Raw genomic sequence first — 18,459 nt, forward strand, 5'->3', positions numbered from 1 at the left:
GAGAATGCTTGTTGTCTTCATCAGAGGCCTTTGTTAAGTGAGAGATAAGAGAGGAGGAGCAACTGATTCCCCCTCTTCTCTCTCCCTGCTGAGAGCTAAATGGTGGCTCTGTGAGTCTCGAGGCCTGAAGAGAGCAAATGGAGCTCGAGTGTAAAAAGAGGAAAAGACATTATCATCACGATGCATCACATCATCCCAGGAGTCAGGGCAGGCAGTACAACGTTCACACTATACCCCTCTAATTCAATACAAAACAAAACATTGGACAGATTGTTGCTGCATACTCGCACTGAACACATACTAGACCCTGAGCCCTGGCACTAATAATGATACTCTTCTCTCCTGGCTGTTTCCACAAAGCACAGGATCTATTCCTCAAACTAGCAGCTCTCTGAGATGTATCAGCTCATTGCCTCCCACAGTGTAAACAACAACATGCTTGAGCTTTGCTAAGGTGTGTTGGCTCCTTGATGCTGTTGCTATTTTAATGATTCCTGTTCCTTCTTCTATGTGTGTGCGTGTGTTTGTGTGTGTGAGTGTGTGTGTGTGTGTGTGTGTGTGTGTGTGCGTGTGTGTGAGTGTGTGTGTGTGTGTGTGTGATTGAACCACCTACTCGCTCCTGACCCCTCCCCATGCCTGGAAATGTTGATAGATAGCTGTTCTCTCGGAGGCTAAGTGAAAGCTGCCCCCCCCACCAGCACACTCACACACACACACACACACACACACACACACACACACACACACACACACACACACACACACACACACACACACACACACACACACACCTCATACCTCATCCCCAACCACATTAGACAAAATATCTTTTGGCCAATCAATACAGTGCTTACAGATTGATAAGGCAAAGATATACATGCACGTGCGCACACACAAACACACAAACAGAAAGAGAGAGAGAGAGACAGAGAAAGAGATTTTCTTCTTCCATCTTTGAGTCTAGTGTATAGAATAACCGGACCAAAATCAATCTATTACTGGAATGCTGCCAGTAGCAGGATTACCATAGCAACACACAGCAGCAAACTATGCTCTGCAATGAATAATATCAAACGTATTCTTTTTTTAAGAGTCCCAGATAAACTTCTAAATTTAATCTAATCCATCTCTCAGTATAACATGATATTCCTATGGCAAACCCATATGCATTGCTTTGATGTAAGAAAAAAGCAAAAAGGTGTGTGTGCCTGACTGTGTACATATGTAGAACTCCAAGAGAAACTATTTCAAAACATTTTTATCGTCTCTATATTCTTCACTGCATGCAAAATGTTCTTTCAAAATGTGTAAGGCTTGTTAGATGTCTTGGGATCAAGAGTATGTAGGCCAGAATTGCAGCTGCATTACAAAACACTTAGTGGTCAGGGGAAAAAAACGCACCTACAGTTCAATCAAACATATGTGAGTAGGATCATAGTAGTCTGTTTTGTGCGTGTTTTTCTGTGTGACTCATTGAAAGACAGGATGTGGTTCGCCAGAAAGAACATAGTTTTTTGATATATTCAGGAACAATATTGCCCATACACAAACAGAAACACACATAAATCTGCACACATACCCACAAGATCATGCTTAACGCCCACACATCTCTGTAAACAACCCAACACTCCCACACTTTTACAAGCCACAAACACTGGCATGCTTGTTGTTAGAGTGACAGAGTGCACTTTCATTTCATATCATGTTAACACTATATCTCAGCAGTGATCAAAAGTGATGCTTCTGACAGGCAAAAAGACACCAAGCATGGAAAGGCTAAGTGTATGCAGGAGTGTTTAAGAAAACAAAAATTAGTCTGCTTGTGTTGGGTGGCATCAGCATCATACTGTGTGGTCATATGAGGATTTAGAAAAATACAACATAGGAATGAGTGGGGAGAGAAAGGACGGGGGAGGATGTCAAAAAGCACAACAGTAATCAGATCGCACAGCACTCAAGGAAGGGAGGGGTAAAGTGATCTATCTCTGTCTCTCTCTGACCTTGTTCACTCTCGTCAAAAACCTGACTTACAACCCCAAACTAAATATGATACCTTCTCTCTCTGTCTCCTGCTCTCTCTAACCCCCTCTCTCTGGTTATAAATCGCACTGTGATTACCAGGCAGGATCGATAACAGTCAAATCACTCTCTGCTCATCTCCGTCATCCGCAACTGACACTAACGTGTTCATCCCTCGCTGTGAGCCACTGTTATAGATCTGTGAGTGATTGATCACATCCGGTTTCGTCTGTACACGCTGTAACACACATGCAAAACACAGGTACACGCAGAGGGAGGAACTCATGCAAACACACAGATAGACGTGGACACTCACAGCCACAAGTATGAGTGCTGGATGCCACATGGGGGAGGCCATAGGTCTCAGTTGCTATTGGAGACGTCTCTTCAGCTGAGCAACCAACAAAGAGTTACCCTTCTCTCCCAGAATAGCTCACTCAGCCACCTGTCTAATGAAATGGAGGACAAGGATGAGCATCACACGGGCAGTCAAGCAGTGTGAACTTGGTGAGTTCATCTTTGACAGAGTGAGGCGGTGCGTATATGTGTGTGTATAACGTGTATGCGCAGGTGTGTCTGTGCATGCGTGTGGGCGTGGTCTCCAAGCATAATCATGCGAGTATAATGATGTTTAATAGGAGTTTCAAAATATCCTGGAGAGCAAGAGCAATTTTCACACTTCAAAATTGCTGACTTGTGATATTCACTAGCACCCGCACTTCCATGCACATTAGATGCGTGTGTGAGTGTGTGTGTGTGTTTGAGAGAGAGAGAGGGAGACTATGTGAGTCCACTGGCATACAACATCATATCAACATGAGGGTTTGACTTATGCTTTCATTTATCTGCGGCCTTAAGTGTAGTATGTGTAACATGAGAATGTGAACAGACCGTCTTCCATTAATTTATTTTTCTTCATATGAACAAACTCTATTCCCAACTTTAAAGAAAAAAATACCTATTAAAGCTCTTAAAATCTTACAAAGGCTGCATTTGCATTTTTTTTTATTGTTGTGTGGTTGTGTGTGTAGCCTGATAAATGACGAAAACAAAACTCATATATTCCCAGTACAGCTCCTGTTAGGTATGGTCTTTCTTAATCACACTGCTTACTGTAAGTCAGATCTTCTTGCTTGTGTCGGGCTGATTCTACAACAGTTATTGCACGATTTAAGTTTTAAAATTTCTTTAATGTCAATGAGACTATCCTCTGATTTCATGAGAAAGACATAAGAAGAGAGAAAAAAATAAAGATTGTTAGAAAAAACTCAAACATAAAAAATTTAATTACACAAAAGTACAAAAGTGAGTGTTAATAGCTAAATATCTATAGGTTTGCATATATTTTATGTACAATACAGTCAGTTAATGAGGTAAGGGATTCAAGACAAACACGATGGCTTATTATTGCAAATGTTATTTTCATTTTTAAATCACACAAGTAGTATTGCAAAATGTAGATCACATCAGCATGTACAGAATATTAAGCATATCTGAAGAATCTAGATATGGATGTGGTGTATGAAATAGTAAGAGGTAATACTTGAGTCGAGCACTGTGTGTGTGGGGTGTGTAGTGCTTTGACTGCCGGTCTTGCTCTGAGGCAGATGTGGTAAGAGAGTTAGCGGTGGTGGGTAGTGTTCAGACAGGTGATGGCTCCAGGGACAAAAACTGTTCCTGAATCTCAATCTGCACACCCAGATCAGGTAGCAGGGGTGGGCTGTGTCTGTAGAAAGGTTGGCTATATGGCTACTGAAATGCTGGAACCGTCCTTGATGTTGGCTGTGATCTCATGATACTCACGTCAATTTGTATCTTGTAATTCATCTGATAGATATATGTACCCAGTAATATAATAAAGGTACTTTCCACTGTAAACTCCACTATCCTAGGAATCATGTTCATATTGGACGATTCTGCACCTCAAAATTTCAGTGCCATTCAATGCCGAAGCACAGCAAAAGAGTGCCCTTTGAGGCAGAAAGCAAAGGTGTGGAGGTCAAGGTGGTGGATGGGCATGCAGTAAAGAGACTTCCAATTACTGTTTTCTGTTTTTTAACCATAAAACCAATCTTTCTCTGAGTTTAACCAAGCGTTTTAGTTGCCTAACTGTAATCTTACCTTAACCATACTGTCCGTGCCATTCACAGATATTATAGAAACAGTTTTCATCATTATAATCATCATTATAAATTAATTTCACTGCACACAACAGCAACATGTTCTTTAGCAACACTTTGATAGCTTAGGGAATCAAGAGAGAGTTGCATGCTTTGCTTTTTATTTTGATCTGTTTTCTTTCCACTTGAATAAATCAACAAATAACATTTGCTTTTAATATTAAAATGTCATATATCATCAAATATATCATTTCAACTTTTTATAGATTTCTTCAATATCTCTCAATTGAAAGCTATATATGTATTTATATATATATAGCTTTGGAAAGAGACCACTGCCAAATTTATCAGTTTCTCTGATTTTATTATTTATAGATATGTGTTTGAGTAAAATTAAAAATTTTCTTTTAGTCTATAAACTACTGACAATATTTCTCCCAAATTCCAAATAAAAATATTGTCCTTTAGAGCATTTTTTGAAAATGACAAATGGTCAAAGTAACAAAAAAGATGCAGTGTTTTCAGACCTCAATTAATGCAAGAAAACAAGTTAATATTCATTTTTAAACAACACAATACTAATGTTTTAACTAAGGAAGAGTTAAGAAATCAATATTTGTTGGAATAACCCTGATTTTCAATCTAAGCTTTCATGCATCTTGGCATGCTCCCCACCAGTCTTCCACATTGCTGTTGGGTGACTTTATACCACTCCTGGCACCAAAATTCAAGCAGCTCAGCTTTGTTTGATGGTTGTGACCATCCATCTTCCTCTTGATCACATTCCAGAGGTTTTCAATGGGGTTCAGGTCTGGAGATTGGGCTGGCCAGGAAAGGGTCGTGATCTGGTGGTCTTTCATCCACACCTTGATTGACCTAGCTGTGTGGCATGGAGCATTGACCTGCTGGAAAAACCAATCCTCAGAGTTGGGGGAACATTGTCAGAGCAGAAGGAAGCAAGTTTTCTTCCAGGATAACCTTGTACATGGCGTGATTCATGCATCCTTCACAAAGACGCATCTGCCCGATTCCGGCCTTGCTGAAGCACCCCTAGATCATCACTGATCCTCCACCAAATTTCACAGTGGGTGCAAGACACTGTGGCTTGTAGGCCTCTCCAGGTCTCCGTCTCATCATTAGACAACCAGGTGTTGGGCAAAGCTGAAAATTGGACTCAGAGTCCTCTATGGTCCAATCCTTATGGTCTTTTGCAAACCTCAGGCTGGCTCTTCTTTGCTTAACATTGATGAAGGGCTTTTACAAGACTTGAGCCCTGCCCCTAGGAGCCTGGTTTGAACCGTTCTTGCCGTGCACTTCAGCTGCCATTTGCCATTCTTTTTGTAGGTCACTTGGTGTCATCCTACGGTTGCTGAGTGACATTCGAATGAGTTGACGGTCATCCGGTCAGTAAAGAGTTGTTTTCGCCCTCTGCCGGTCTGTAGCTTTGTTGTCCCCAATGTCTGTTGCTTGACCTTGTTCTTATGAACTGCCATCTTAGAAATTTTAAGGATGGAAGCAACCTGACGCTCACTGTATCCCCTCTGCCAGTAAAGCCAGAAGTGGACCCTTTTTTTCCTCACTCAAAACCTTTGTTTTGGCATGGTCAATAGTTATTTTTTGATTCCAATTACTTTTGATGTACTACTAGCACTGTTTTGCCATCCAGCTGGCCCTATTGCAAGAGGATAGTGATGACCACAGCAGTGGTTTTTATACTAGTCCTCGTTAAATAAGATTTGGTTCAGGTAATCACTTAATCGGTACCTCATTAAGTAGAATGAGGTGTGCTTGTGTTGGAATTCAACAAACACTGGAATCTAATGGCTGTCATACAAAAAAAATTGGGTGTGGTACCTTAATTTCTTCACAAGCTGTATATATATATGTATATATATATATGATGATTTTAAACATAAGACAGCACATTAACACTTTAACCGTGGTTGCAGACTGTGTACTGAGCTGATCCGATAGTCGTGACTTGTCAGGTTGCTTCTGTCCTGGCTGACAGTGCCAATAAAGTCCATTTAAAACTGAGCCAGTATGCTGGAAGTGACACATTTCGCACCACATTTGTTCACACATCAAAATCAAGCATAAGCCCAGTAGGTTCACACTTCACAAGCTGAGAAATTTTCCAAGTCTTGTAATGGCTAATTCAAACAAACTGCAGACTTCCTCACAACCTTCCATAACAACTTGGTCATCCTTGCTGGAGACCTCTCACCATAGGCTAAGGCGACAACGTGTGGACAGACTTCAGCTTTAAACAGGGATTTTTTCTGGACTCACAATAATCATAGAAGGAGAAATCCACCTCAGCAGACACCGAATTACCAGCTCCTTCACCAACAGCAGCCTCAATGGACCAGAGTTCAAGACATTTTACATCTGATTAAAGAGACAGTCTTGCACATTTGGATCTGTTTAATCATCATGGGGTGTAAAATTCAGTCTCTAAAAAACAGCCCTCTGTAGCTTATCTCAGATTGGAATTGGAGGCTACAAATTCTTATCAAAAAGCCTTTGTTGCAAACTATGGGCAGGAATTGGAAAGATGTGGGAGTTTATTCGGCAGGGAGAGTCAAACAAGTAGTGCTAACAAGTTGCATTATGGAATGTGTGGGATCTGGTTTAACCCATACTAGGGATAAAAAGTCAGAAATAACTGCTCCATTGATTTTGACCATTCTTTCTTTTGTTTTTTTTTATACAACTCTTGTGAGTCTCCCAACTTTTTTTGAGGTGCAATATGAAATTGCTGCAGTACTTCTTTAAATTGGTCGCTTCAAACACAGTCCTGAAATAGTTTAGGGCTACAATTGTCTTGGGGTTGACTAGCTGGTTATATCTGTGCTAGTGTCCATGCTGTTTAAAAGGATAATAGTCAAAATTTGAAGATAGAAGTGGAAGTAGAATAGGTATGTTATACCTACAACCAAAAAGTTATATTAATATTATTAAAAAACTACACCAATCATGCATTGGGGCTTTAAAATTGAAAACCGTCTTTTCTTTTATGTACTTATTTGTGTTATAAATACTCACATGGGAAAGATATGAGAGATGAAGGGCAGGCAAATAAGAGTTGAAAAAGTGAAAAAAATTAGTGAAAAATGAAGGTGAGAAAGCTAGATCCTCTGTCTTGCTGAAAATGAAAGTGTACATCTGGACACACCCGTGCACACACAGACAAACTCACACACAAATACACATACACACACAGGCACATGCGCACACACACGTAGGATGAGACCTGCAGAGAGTGTATGATTAACTGTTTTGTCAGAAGTGAGAACTCTCTGGGGCAGGAAGGGCAGAGGAGGGGGAGGATCGGAACAGAGGAGAGGATGACTTGTAAAAGAATGGAGGAGCATTAGGAGGGAGGCGGAGGTCTCTGGAGTCTCTGAAAGGAGGTGTCGTGGGTTTGGGGTGGCAAAGCTGGAGCCAACTGTTGCTCCTGGAGCACTTGTGTGTGTTGCTTTTCGGAGTTGACGTGCAAGAGCGTGTGTGTTTTTGTGAGTGTCCCTGTCCCATGACACTTCCACAGAACACTCCTTGCAGACTATCTTCCTCACAATCTATATGCAGAGCAGAATGGGCACTGCAGTATGGAAAGCAGCCGCTGATTAGGTGAATGACTGTGCATGTGTGTGCACACGTGTGTGTGTGTGTGTGTGTGTGTGTGTGTGTGTGTGTGTGTGGCGCCCTTACCACAATCCTGCAGTGCAATAGAGTCAGAACGGTCAAATCTCTCTTTCTCAACAAATTGGGATGGCAAATGTGTAGCTGTGGACACACACACATGCTCACACACACATACACAGCACAACTCCTCTATTTTCTCCCATTCGTCACAGGGCTTGTTGTTCTAATGCCATGGATAGGTCTGAGTTCAGGGTCCCCATGCTTGGCGACTCTGTTCATAATGACAGGCGTCTCAACATTTCTCGCTAAGTGTGGGGGATATACTGGGAGAAGAAATGAGAGGTTTATAGAAAAAATGGTTAAAAACATATTAAGCAAATACAAACCTCAACATTTCTTGCTGATGCAGCTTCATGTTATCGAAGTAGTAGTGGTGGTCGAACTACAATGTGTCTTTACATATGGAGTGGTAGGGAAGCGCTTCAAGGTGCTGAGCATAGCTCAAAGCTCAGAGGGAGAAGGGAGGCTAATCTCTGGGACCCTGCAAACCTGCAACCAGCAGAGAGTGCCGGGAGATTACTTCTAATACCACCCCAACCCACATACACACACACAAACACACACAAAGTACCAAACATAGCTTGGTGATAAATTTGAACACGGTTGAAAATGCCACACATGATCATGTGACGCACTTTCTAACAAAAACATTACAAAAATAAATTGGTTAAAAAACACATTGGTTAAAAAAAACATTACATTACAGCTAAAATGAGACAAGTAACATCTCCCCACTTGTTCAGTTTTCACCCTATCTTTCTTGCTGTTACTGCCCCTCATCAGCTTTTCCTTTATCTCCCTTCCTCCTCTCTGCTGAAGTGCCCTCTTACTCCTAACCTTCCAAAGCACTTCACTCCACTTGAGATCCAGAATAGCACAGTCCAACATGGTTCTTCTAGTTGCCGAATGTTGCTTATGAAAGGGTATTGTTTGCCCACTTCAGCTGATATAGCTTCGGAGCTGTAAATCACCAGTTACTACTTAGCTTACTAACACACCATTCAGGAGCTGGGCACAATAGATCCACAACACGTTCATTCATCCAATCTCCCACTCCCGCCCTCCTGCTATTCAACTTTACTCTCCTCCCGCGTACTCCCTTTTTCTCTCTCCTCCCTCCTGCTAAGCTAGGCTGTTTTCTCTCCTTCCCCTTCTTTCTTCTACCCCCACACACACACACACACATCAATTCTGCCATTCTAGTTCCTGATGTGGTTTTGTCTGTTGTAGGGGCCAACAGTTTCCCATGCACCTGCCTGGTCTTAGATATGTCAGAACGGACACACACACACACAAACACACACACACACACACACACACACACACACACACACACACACACACACACACACACACACACACACACACACACACACACACACACACACACACACACACATACATGCACAGAGACTCAGCTTTAATTTATCCTCTGAAGTTCAGGGAATTTGCTCATCTTATGAATGAATTTGAATCACACACAGATCCCAACTGCACCACAGAGAGGAGCATCACTTCTGATTGGTCTTGACATTTCAACAATCTTTTCTTATTGGCTGTGGCACTTCCAGAGTATGCAGTTTCACTCCCTATCCGTTGGGTGTTAAAACAGTGATAGCCACACACAAACTCGTACATGCGCACGCAAACACGCATGCAAAGAACACCAGCATTGACTGTCAGGCACAATCATCTCAAAGTATGCTCTACGTCCATGCAGCAGGTAAGAACAAGGAAGGAGAAGAGAGGAAAGAGAGAAGGAGAGAAGTAGAGAGAGAGAGAGAGATGCCAAGCAGTGATTTATGACCTGAAAAGACAGATTAACTCCACTGGCTGCCTAACTGGCCCTGAAACAAGCTGAATTACAGCCCAGACCAGGAGGAGAGGAGAGGCAGAGAAATGGAGGAAGAATGAAAATGAAAGGTCAGTAGTATGGCAGGATTGAGAGAAAGTGTAGACGACAAGATGGAAGAGCAGATTGGTATGGAGGAACTGAAAACTGAAAAGGTCAGAGGTAAAGAGGAAGCGATAGATTGAAGACTGCAGGGGGTATAGATATTGAAAGGGGTGGGTATTATCCAAAAAGAGACACTAGTAGATGTGGATTTCATATTTGTCTCTCAAGTTTGTGTGATCTGATGAACCCTATCAAGGGATGTGAATCATATCGGAATCCATTTCCTTTGCATGCTGCGAAAAGGCATGGTTAGGGTCAACCACATTTCACCTGCTTCGTGGCATCAGGTGAAAAGCCAAAATGCGATCTGTGAGCTACACTGAAGCAATTTTCTGTTCACAGAAGAAAGTAAAGCCAAGAAAACACATTGTAGATTTCAATCAAGAGACTAGCTATGGTGCTTTATTCATTTGACAAACCGTCTTGATCTGACTCATTTCAGAGACCTAAGCTTTAGCGGACAAGTGGAATTTGTTACCAGTCATGGCACGTTGGCCAGATGTGGTCTAGTCTTGTATCATTGTAGTCTACCTAAATTATAGTCGGTCACAAGCAGCATTTAAGACGGCAAAGTCAAGTCATAGCTCAACCGCTATCCCCGTGAGTAGTCAATTCATCTCTCAGCTTCTATAACCAAATGTTTTGCTAAGACTTGCGCATGAATTTTGCTGTGCCACTTTCTGTTATGACCAGGCCTTTATTCCTTAGTTCTCATTGTTCTATAATGCTGGAAATGGTGAAAGCAGCAGATCTGATTCAGTCAATGCTTAGTGGGGAGTAAAAAGTAAGAGAGAGAGGAGAGAAAGGCAGGAGGAAAAGACAGATTTGAGCACTCAAAAAAATTCATCAGACACTTCATTGCAAGTATTCAGAACACAATCAGGGACTATTCTTGTGAGACTGACACACACACAAACACACACACACACACACACACACACACACACACACACAACCACATACTTGACCCCAAGCAACACAGACTGGCAATAATGTCCAGATCTCTTGGTCACTGTCTACTCTGACCACATCTGCACATCACACCAATAGATGCCTGCAGCTACTTGAAGTATTCTGGGTTGTTATGAGACTGGTTATTCTGTCACATGAGACAACCACAGGCAATCGTGTTAAGGATTAAGAAAAGTATAAGCTTAAGCTTAGACAAGTAGTAATCCTGTGATACACAGGGAATTCAATTAGACAGAAGGAAAGAAATATGAGAGCAGCTTGTTAGCTACTAAGAAAGGACCACTGAAGATCTTTGCAGTTCTGCTACACTTTCAACATTGACATTGGGTGTTGGCTGTGTTTCACCCCTGCTGAGGTAAACAATACTTGCTACGATACACTGATGAATTACATTGGCAACATTGAAAAAATGCCCAAAATGAAATTCAGCTCAAAACAGCGCTCTGAGGCTCAGATAACCCTTCCTTGTATCGTTTCCATTGCAGAAAAAGCTGAGACATTGACACACTGCCTTTATATTGAGTGCATTGAGTGTACTGGCTCAATTACAAACCTCAGATGTCATCCTGCCAAGTTGAAGAGGTACGTGTCTTTAAGTTTGATCATGGAACATCATAAAGGTCGTGACAGTGGCTTTGATACTCCATTAAAGGTACTGTCTAGATATGTTGTACTGTAATTACCAAGTAAGCAAAATATTTTCTTTCTCTTCCTTGGACTTTTCCACTCTACCCCTCTCTCTCTCACATTAACTAAACTACCACAAACAAATGGCAGATACAAGGTCATAAATACGAGCAGCTACCTCTCAGAAAGCATTCAATAAGATCTGCTGACAAATGAAGTAGCTGTTCACCAATTGCCCGAGGCCCTCTTAATGTCGCAAGTTTATTAACTTACTGTTTTATGGTTAACCTCTGCTGTATTTTTGCAAACACACACAAATACACGCCCAGCATAACGTCTTGTTCCATTAAGCGTGAATGTGTTTATGTGTGCCTGTGTGTGAGTTATGCAACCAGTTGCTAATTGCAGACAAATCGCTTTGCCGCACAAAATCATTCCTGTTTTTTGATGTTTAATTTCACCAGTTGATTACCGGCGGAGTTTAGCGCCACCATTCCTCTTCCTCCGCCACCGGGACGACTCATCCGTCTTCTCACACTCTCACTGTTCTGCATACATAATGAGCTCGCTCTGACGAACAGAGGGATGGATTTCATAAATCATGCTCTTGTTTATAACAGCTTTTCTCTCTCTTTCCCTGTCTCTCTTTCCCTTTCAATTAAAGTAGCAGAGCTCATTCTAAATGTTGAGTGCCTAGAGACATACAGTCCAAGTAAATTATTTCCTGTATAGTTTTTCGATTTGAGGCAATTTTGCTGCCCGTCTCCCAATATCCTAGTCACTACACCTGCCAAATGACACAAACATTGGCTGGGCTTTACTACTCACACTGAGTCTTTTATGTCTGTTGACTTTCAAATAATAAGTGCCACAAAGAGAGTGAAGTATAGACACAGCATCAGGACAGTGGGCCAGGGATGGGGCTATTACAATGTTTGTCTATGTGCACATACCATATTAGATATTTCTGCGTTGTTAAATGGAACCCAGTGGTCTTTTACTGTGTATTGGTTATGACACTGTACATCTGCTAGGTAAGTAGAAACTCACATTTTAGCCGTAAGCACACACAAAAATGTTTTTGCTGACGAAAGCAACTGTCTTGCACAAACATATTCACACGCACGCAAATGCTTTGCACTCAAATGAAAAATGCAAGCGAAGCTTAGCATTGGTGTAATACAGTTTTTATTACTCACTGCTCTCTGTGATCGGAAAATAAATCCGGCAACTAAATTGATTTATTTGTTTTTATCATCTGCTCCGTTGCTCACCCCCTCCTTGTTGCAGATTGGATCCTCATATAAACCGAGAGATACACATTTTTACAACCCAATTTAAAGACATGTTCAGAAAAATGGCAGGGGGTGTTGGGTTAGTCTCTATGCTAGTGTGTTCCATTTAGGATCAATTTTCTGTTGCAGCTTGCTGTCTTTGCTCTTCACCCTCTGTGACCTCTTTAAAAGAGCCCTCCTAGGTTAAGAAAAGCGCCAGTTCTCTGAGGATGTTAGCGCCTCTCCCTCACTGCCCCTCTACTAAAAGGTTCAATCTCATCAGCTAAATAAATAGCACCTTTCACTGTTCCTATTCAACACACCCCCGGGGCCATATAGGTTCAGTTACACAGTGTGTTTGTGCGCATGTGTGCATGACACTCTGCGTTGCGGCAGGAAATATGGAGAATGAGTGGCTGCGTTTGTGTGCAGGCATGCACCTTTTCTGTTATGTTCAAAATGATTTGGTAAGCCCACCCTTGGCATAGAGGAAATTGGTGTTCGATCCTAGCAAGGCCGGCGTGCCTCCAGGCTAGCTATTAGCCAAGTGCTAAGCTAAAAACAATGCAAATACAGGCCCAGGGTCAAGCAGCAGATCATTAACAGGCACTCAGCCTCTTCAATTATACAACAGGTGATGCATGGCAACATTGAGGGGATGCTTACATCAATTGTTTCTCAATGAAGCTCCAGTGACAAGCTCACTTACCTAGCAGGGGTCGAGGGAAGTGCACTACACTGAGAATGTTTTGAGAGGGGGGACTGACACTGAAGGCTATGTTATTATAAGACTGAATTCAGTGTATGATGTGTTGCTCCCATTTGAGATATACTGATAAGATCTGCACAGGTGGCCATTTCAAGAGATTTTGGGAATGGATGAGGGAACTCTGTGCTATTCGGAGCTCTTATAGGCTTAAATATATGGTGCTGCTTGAGATACAGGCATTTACTTTGATAATGGTTTTCTGGGAGGACGCATGACACTAGAGGGTATGAGAAATAAAGCTACATTCAGGTTTTACTCCAGGGCGACTATCCATCATGACTGAGGTAGGTATTGACCACCTTTTCCTACTAAGACTGCAGGCTTCTTTCTTTCTTTCTTTCTTTCTTTCTTTCTTTCTTTCTTTTGCTTAAATTGGGAAATTTTTTTCCAAGCAAAGACTCCAAACAAACACGCACCTTCACACACACACATCAAATAGCCTGTGATAAATAAGTGCATGTGCAGAGTCGATGCTGGTGACCACTGACATTAATTCATCCAGACTGTGTGCATTGTGAACACTAATAGACTCTGGCTGTGAGTGTGTTTGTGCATGTACTGTAAGCTCAGTGTGCAACTGTGGCTCTCTGTGAATCTCAGGGTGCATTTTACACATTAACATACCACTATCAACCTATTTTATCAACCCTACTATGCTCTCTGTAGTGATGATTGTGTGTGTGGGTCGATGTGAAAGTGTGCATGAGTGTAAAAGTGTGTGTGTGTGTGTGTGTGTGTGTGTGTGTGTGTGTGTGTGTGTGTGTGTGTGTGTGTGTGTGTGTGTGTGTGTGTGTGTGTGTGTGAGTGTGTTTTTGAGCATGTGTGCTGTAGAGCTGGTTGTTCCAGTGATTCTCTTTTTGCTGACAGGAATGAACACGCTGTTGGTTTTGAGTGCGGTGAGCTGAGACCGTAGAGGAAGAGAGTGGAAGAGAAGGAGACCGAACGACAGGAAAGGAGAAGCACATCGGACACCACCTATTTATCACCCTGACTCCTTCTGTCCACTGCCAAGGGGAGAGAGAGAAGAGAGAGAGAGATGGGGCAAATGAAGACAGTATTGCTAGAGCGAGAGAAAAAGAAGAGAGGGTAAAAAAATTGAAAAAACAAGGGATTGGATCTGTATACCAACTTTAAGTCCTGTCTTTATGCTTGTTTTGTTCACCATGGTTCTTGCTTCCCTGATAACCCTCCAGCCCACCCCCCACTCTCCCTGAGCCCTCACCCCCAGCTGATATGGTACAGCAGCAGAGGATGAAAAGAATAGGAGGGTTTTGGGGGTGGTGGGGGTGGGTTGGTGGTGAGGGGCTCCCCACAGAGAAAGCTACTGTTACCAAGGAGAGAGTGAAGGAATGTGCAATTCAATAGAAAAAAAAATCATCCAGTGGAACAAAATATCAAGAGAGAGTTCTTTTTCCTCCAATAAAAGCTTGATGATGAGATGGTCGATACCCAGCAAAATGTCATGATCTCCAGCTACAAAATTATACATTTAACTTCCATATCCAAACTCACTCTTCACACAATTTTTTTTTGTGTATGTGTGTGTGCGTGTGTTTATGTGTGTGTGTGTGTGTGTGTGTGTGTGTGTGTGTGTGTGTGTGTGTGTGTGTGTGTGTGTGTGTGTGTGTGTGTGTGTGTGTGTGTGTGTCTGCCGCAGGGCATACACAATAAAGGTCTTTATGCTCACAAACCAATTTAGGCCCTGAAATGAGATCTAAAGTACCGACTCACCACGCTCTAATAATTAATTGAAAAGAACTAAAATAATGATATCTGAGGAGTGGTATTGATAGCCATGGTTTATTTCTGACAGCTGGCTCATACTGAGCCCTGAAACACTTTTTATTATTAAGTCAGAAAGAACAAAAGATTTAAAATCTCCATGGCTGCTCAGCATGCCATGACTTTTTTTTTCTGGTTGGAATATATTTGCTGCTATTGTCAGTGTACGGATAATGAGAGAGAGAGAGGGAGGAGAGAGAAACAGAAAGAGGTAACAGTGAGGTCCTGTTGTAACAGAGCAAAATTATCATATTTCTATGGCTTAAGTTTGAAATTATTTAATCATTGCATGTTTTAGTTGTTATTTAGTTTTTAGGGAAAGAGAGGGGGAGTGAAAGGCATTTGGACTCAGGTAAAGGTCCATACCTCCAGTGAGGTGATAAATTGCATGGCTAAGAAGAAAGGACATCTGTCAGCTACTCCCTACCTAGACCAACACTACAAAAGAGGAGATATACACATGTGTGCTTACGCACACATTCACACACAAACACAAATCCCATACACAGAGCTCACATCACAAAGCGCAAAACCGGATTGATTGAAGGTAGCCGTCACCTTGAACTGTCATTTCTTTCATCTAGAACATGTACTGAGCTGTCAGAGCGCAAATGAAGTGTGTGGTATGCGCTTTACAGTCTGTGTGTTTGTGTGCACTGGCATGCCTTAGTTTATACTTGTGTGTATTTGTGAGCATTTGTGTGTGTGTGAAAGCCACTTTTCACCGAGCTAGTCAGAAGTTGTGACAAGCAGGAAAAGAGAGGTGCAGAAACTCAGTGGCATTTGGGGGTGGCCTGTTAATCACATAACGATTCTCTTTGTGTAACACACACAAGCATAGAGTGCATACACGCAGGTGCTGGTGTGCCGGCATATGCACACAAATACAGACTTGCAAAGGACTTAAACACAGTTCACCATATCATAGTTACATGTAAGAGCTGATTAGTCTACAGTAGAGTAGAAGTGAGCATTTACAGTATTTTCCTTTGGTTAACACACACACACTCAAACACACACACACACACACACACACACACACGCACGCACAACAGTCATTAATCATCATCACCCTCATGAAAAGAGGCCCTGATCACAAGTAAAAGCCTATTATACTGTACATCAGGGCAAAACTACCACATGAGCCCACCTGAACTCAAGTATTGTCCTCTACAGTTCTACAGGTGCTTAGATCAAAGGTTTCTTTGACCTTTTCCCATGTTTATTTTTATGTTATTAAAATACAGGTGCTTGTTAGGGTATGGGCAAAGCAAAGCTGAATCTTTTCTAATTAATGTAATTTATGACTTTAAATACTGAACAAAAGTCCGTTAATTGTCATTTAAATTAAATCAGCCACAACCAGCCTATGAAATGTATATTTTGTAAAAGATGTGAGCATCACAGTTCGAAAATGACCTTGTTCGCAGTCATTATCAAATCAGGATTGACTTTCAAAATTTAGAATTGTTCCAAAAGAAATGCATCTTTCATAAAACTTGAAGGAAGAGACACAAAATATTTATTTTCTGTGTGATTGACAAGCAATTGGAGACTGTATTTGAAAGCACCTGAGCGATGTGGGTAAATCTTCTGGTTCAAAGCTTTGATTGTACTATGAATAAAGCTCATTTGGGTGTGAAAGAAAAACTCCAACAAAGGCCGCAGCAGAGTCCACAAAGTCCGTATTTAGAATCTCTCTCTCTTTTTTTGACATCGTAGCGTACTTGGAAATGAGTTGTTTGTATTAATTAGTATTAATTGAGTTGCCGAAGTCAACTGAACTCAGTAACAGCTTTTAGTGAACTATACTTAAGCACTGTATGGGCATAGACTGGAATCAAAATTATGTGTTTCTTCTTTGAATTTCATTTTTTTTTAAAAACACACACAATTTTAGATGTGTGATAATGCTATCATAATTACTTTGAAGGGAGCTGATTTTCTTCTCCACTGTGTATTAGCAAGGAATCTCGGCCTATGAACTAGACTATCAACTAATTAACTTCTGATACTAATTACCCTTCGGGGGTGTGGCAATGTACACATTTAAATTATGTGGGCTTATCAGCAGAGGAAAAGAGCCAAATCTTCCATCATTCACCAGTCATCTCTTGTGCCAAACCAAGCTGCACAGGAAAAAAAGTATAAAAAGCAAGTTAAGACTCTCTTCCGTGTTGTCACCAAGAGTCACAACCTCACTTTTTGGGTTATTCGTTTTGTGCATTAGCATTATTAAATATGAATAGATTTTAAACATAAATCTGCATAGCAGGTTTGCTATTCCTCACCTGTGAAAATACAGACCCGTGTCTCTTGACATTTAAATATTCAACAGCTTTACGACAGCAACAGATTGCAAATACGCAACATGCCAGTGATTCATCTTAAGTCTTCTGGTTGCTCCTTTTTTTACCTTGACTTCTCTAAGGTTGAGGGTGCTGCACATATTTTACGTAGGCTGACATCATCACACTTTAGGGTGGAGATCATTGTGTCATATCTATATCTTTGTTGCTTGGAAGGTAATCGGTTGTTGATTACGTTCAACCCGTGACTGCTGTCTCCATTCAATAATGTAGTATGTATTTGGTAGGCAGGGGATTATCTATTACATAAAATGTTTGACCCAACAGTACTTAATTACATGAATCTCTTCTTGCAAATTTCACATATTACAGGTCTGGATACAGAAAAAAATCTTGCGGTTGTTAGCTGTTGCTTCCCTCTACCTCTATTTTTATGAGCTCTGTGCTTAAAGTCATTAGATAAATGAACAGCTGCAGTGGCTGAATTGACCATGGGTGGCGGCCAGAAGCAGCAGTGCAACCACTTTCCCATATTTTCAATATTTCATTTGTATATGGCCTGTTTTATAGTCATATTTTATTTTACAAATGTTGCATTCAGAAGATCCATATTTGTACAAAGTAACTGGAATTGAGTTATGCAGAAAACCACAGTAAACCTTTTATTATAACTATTACCACTAAATATGAAATGTGTGGTTGTATGTACTCCAAAATGTTCAGCATACATTGAATTCTGGAAGCTGCATAATAATACTAAAATGTAGCTGAATTATGCATGTGGATGTTGAAAAAGTATTTCAGATTTGCTGGTTGTTTTAAAAAGCCTGATGTTTGAAATAAATCTACAGTATTCCCTGTATTTTTATATCACTTGGACATTCTATATTATTTATGATCTCAACATAATTGTATGAAATAC

This window comes from Xiphias gladius, chromosome 15 (assembly GCF_016859285.1).
Source record: "Xiphias gladius isolate SHS-SW01 ecotype Sanya breed wild chromosome 15, ASM1685928v1, whole genome shotgun sequence".
In the NCBI taxonomy this organism is placed as follows: Eukaryota; Metazoa; Chordata; class Actinopteri; order Istiophoriformes; family Xiphiidae; genus Xiphias; species Xiphias gladius.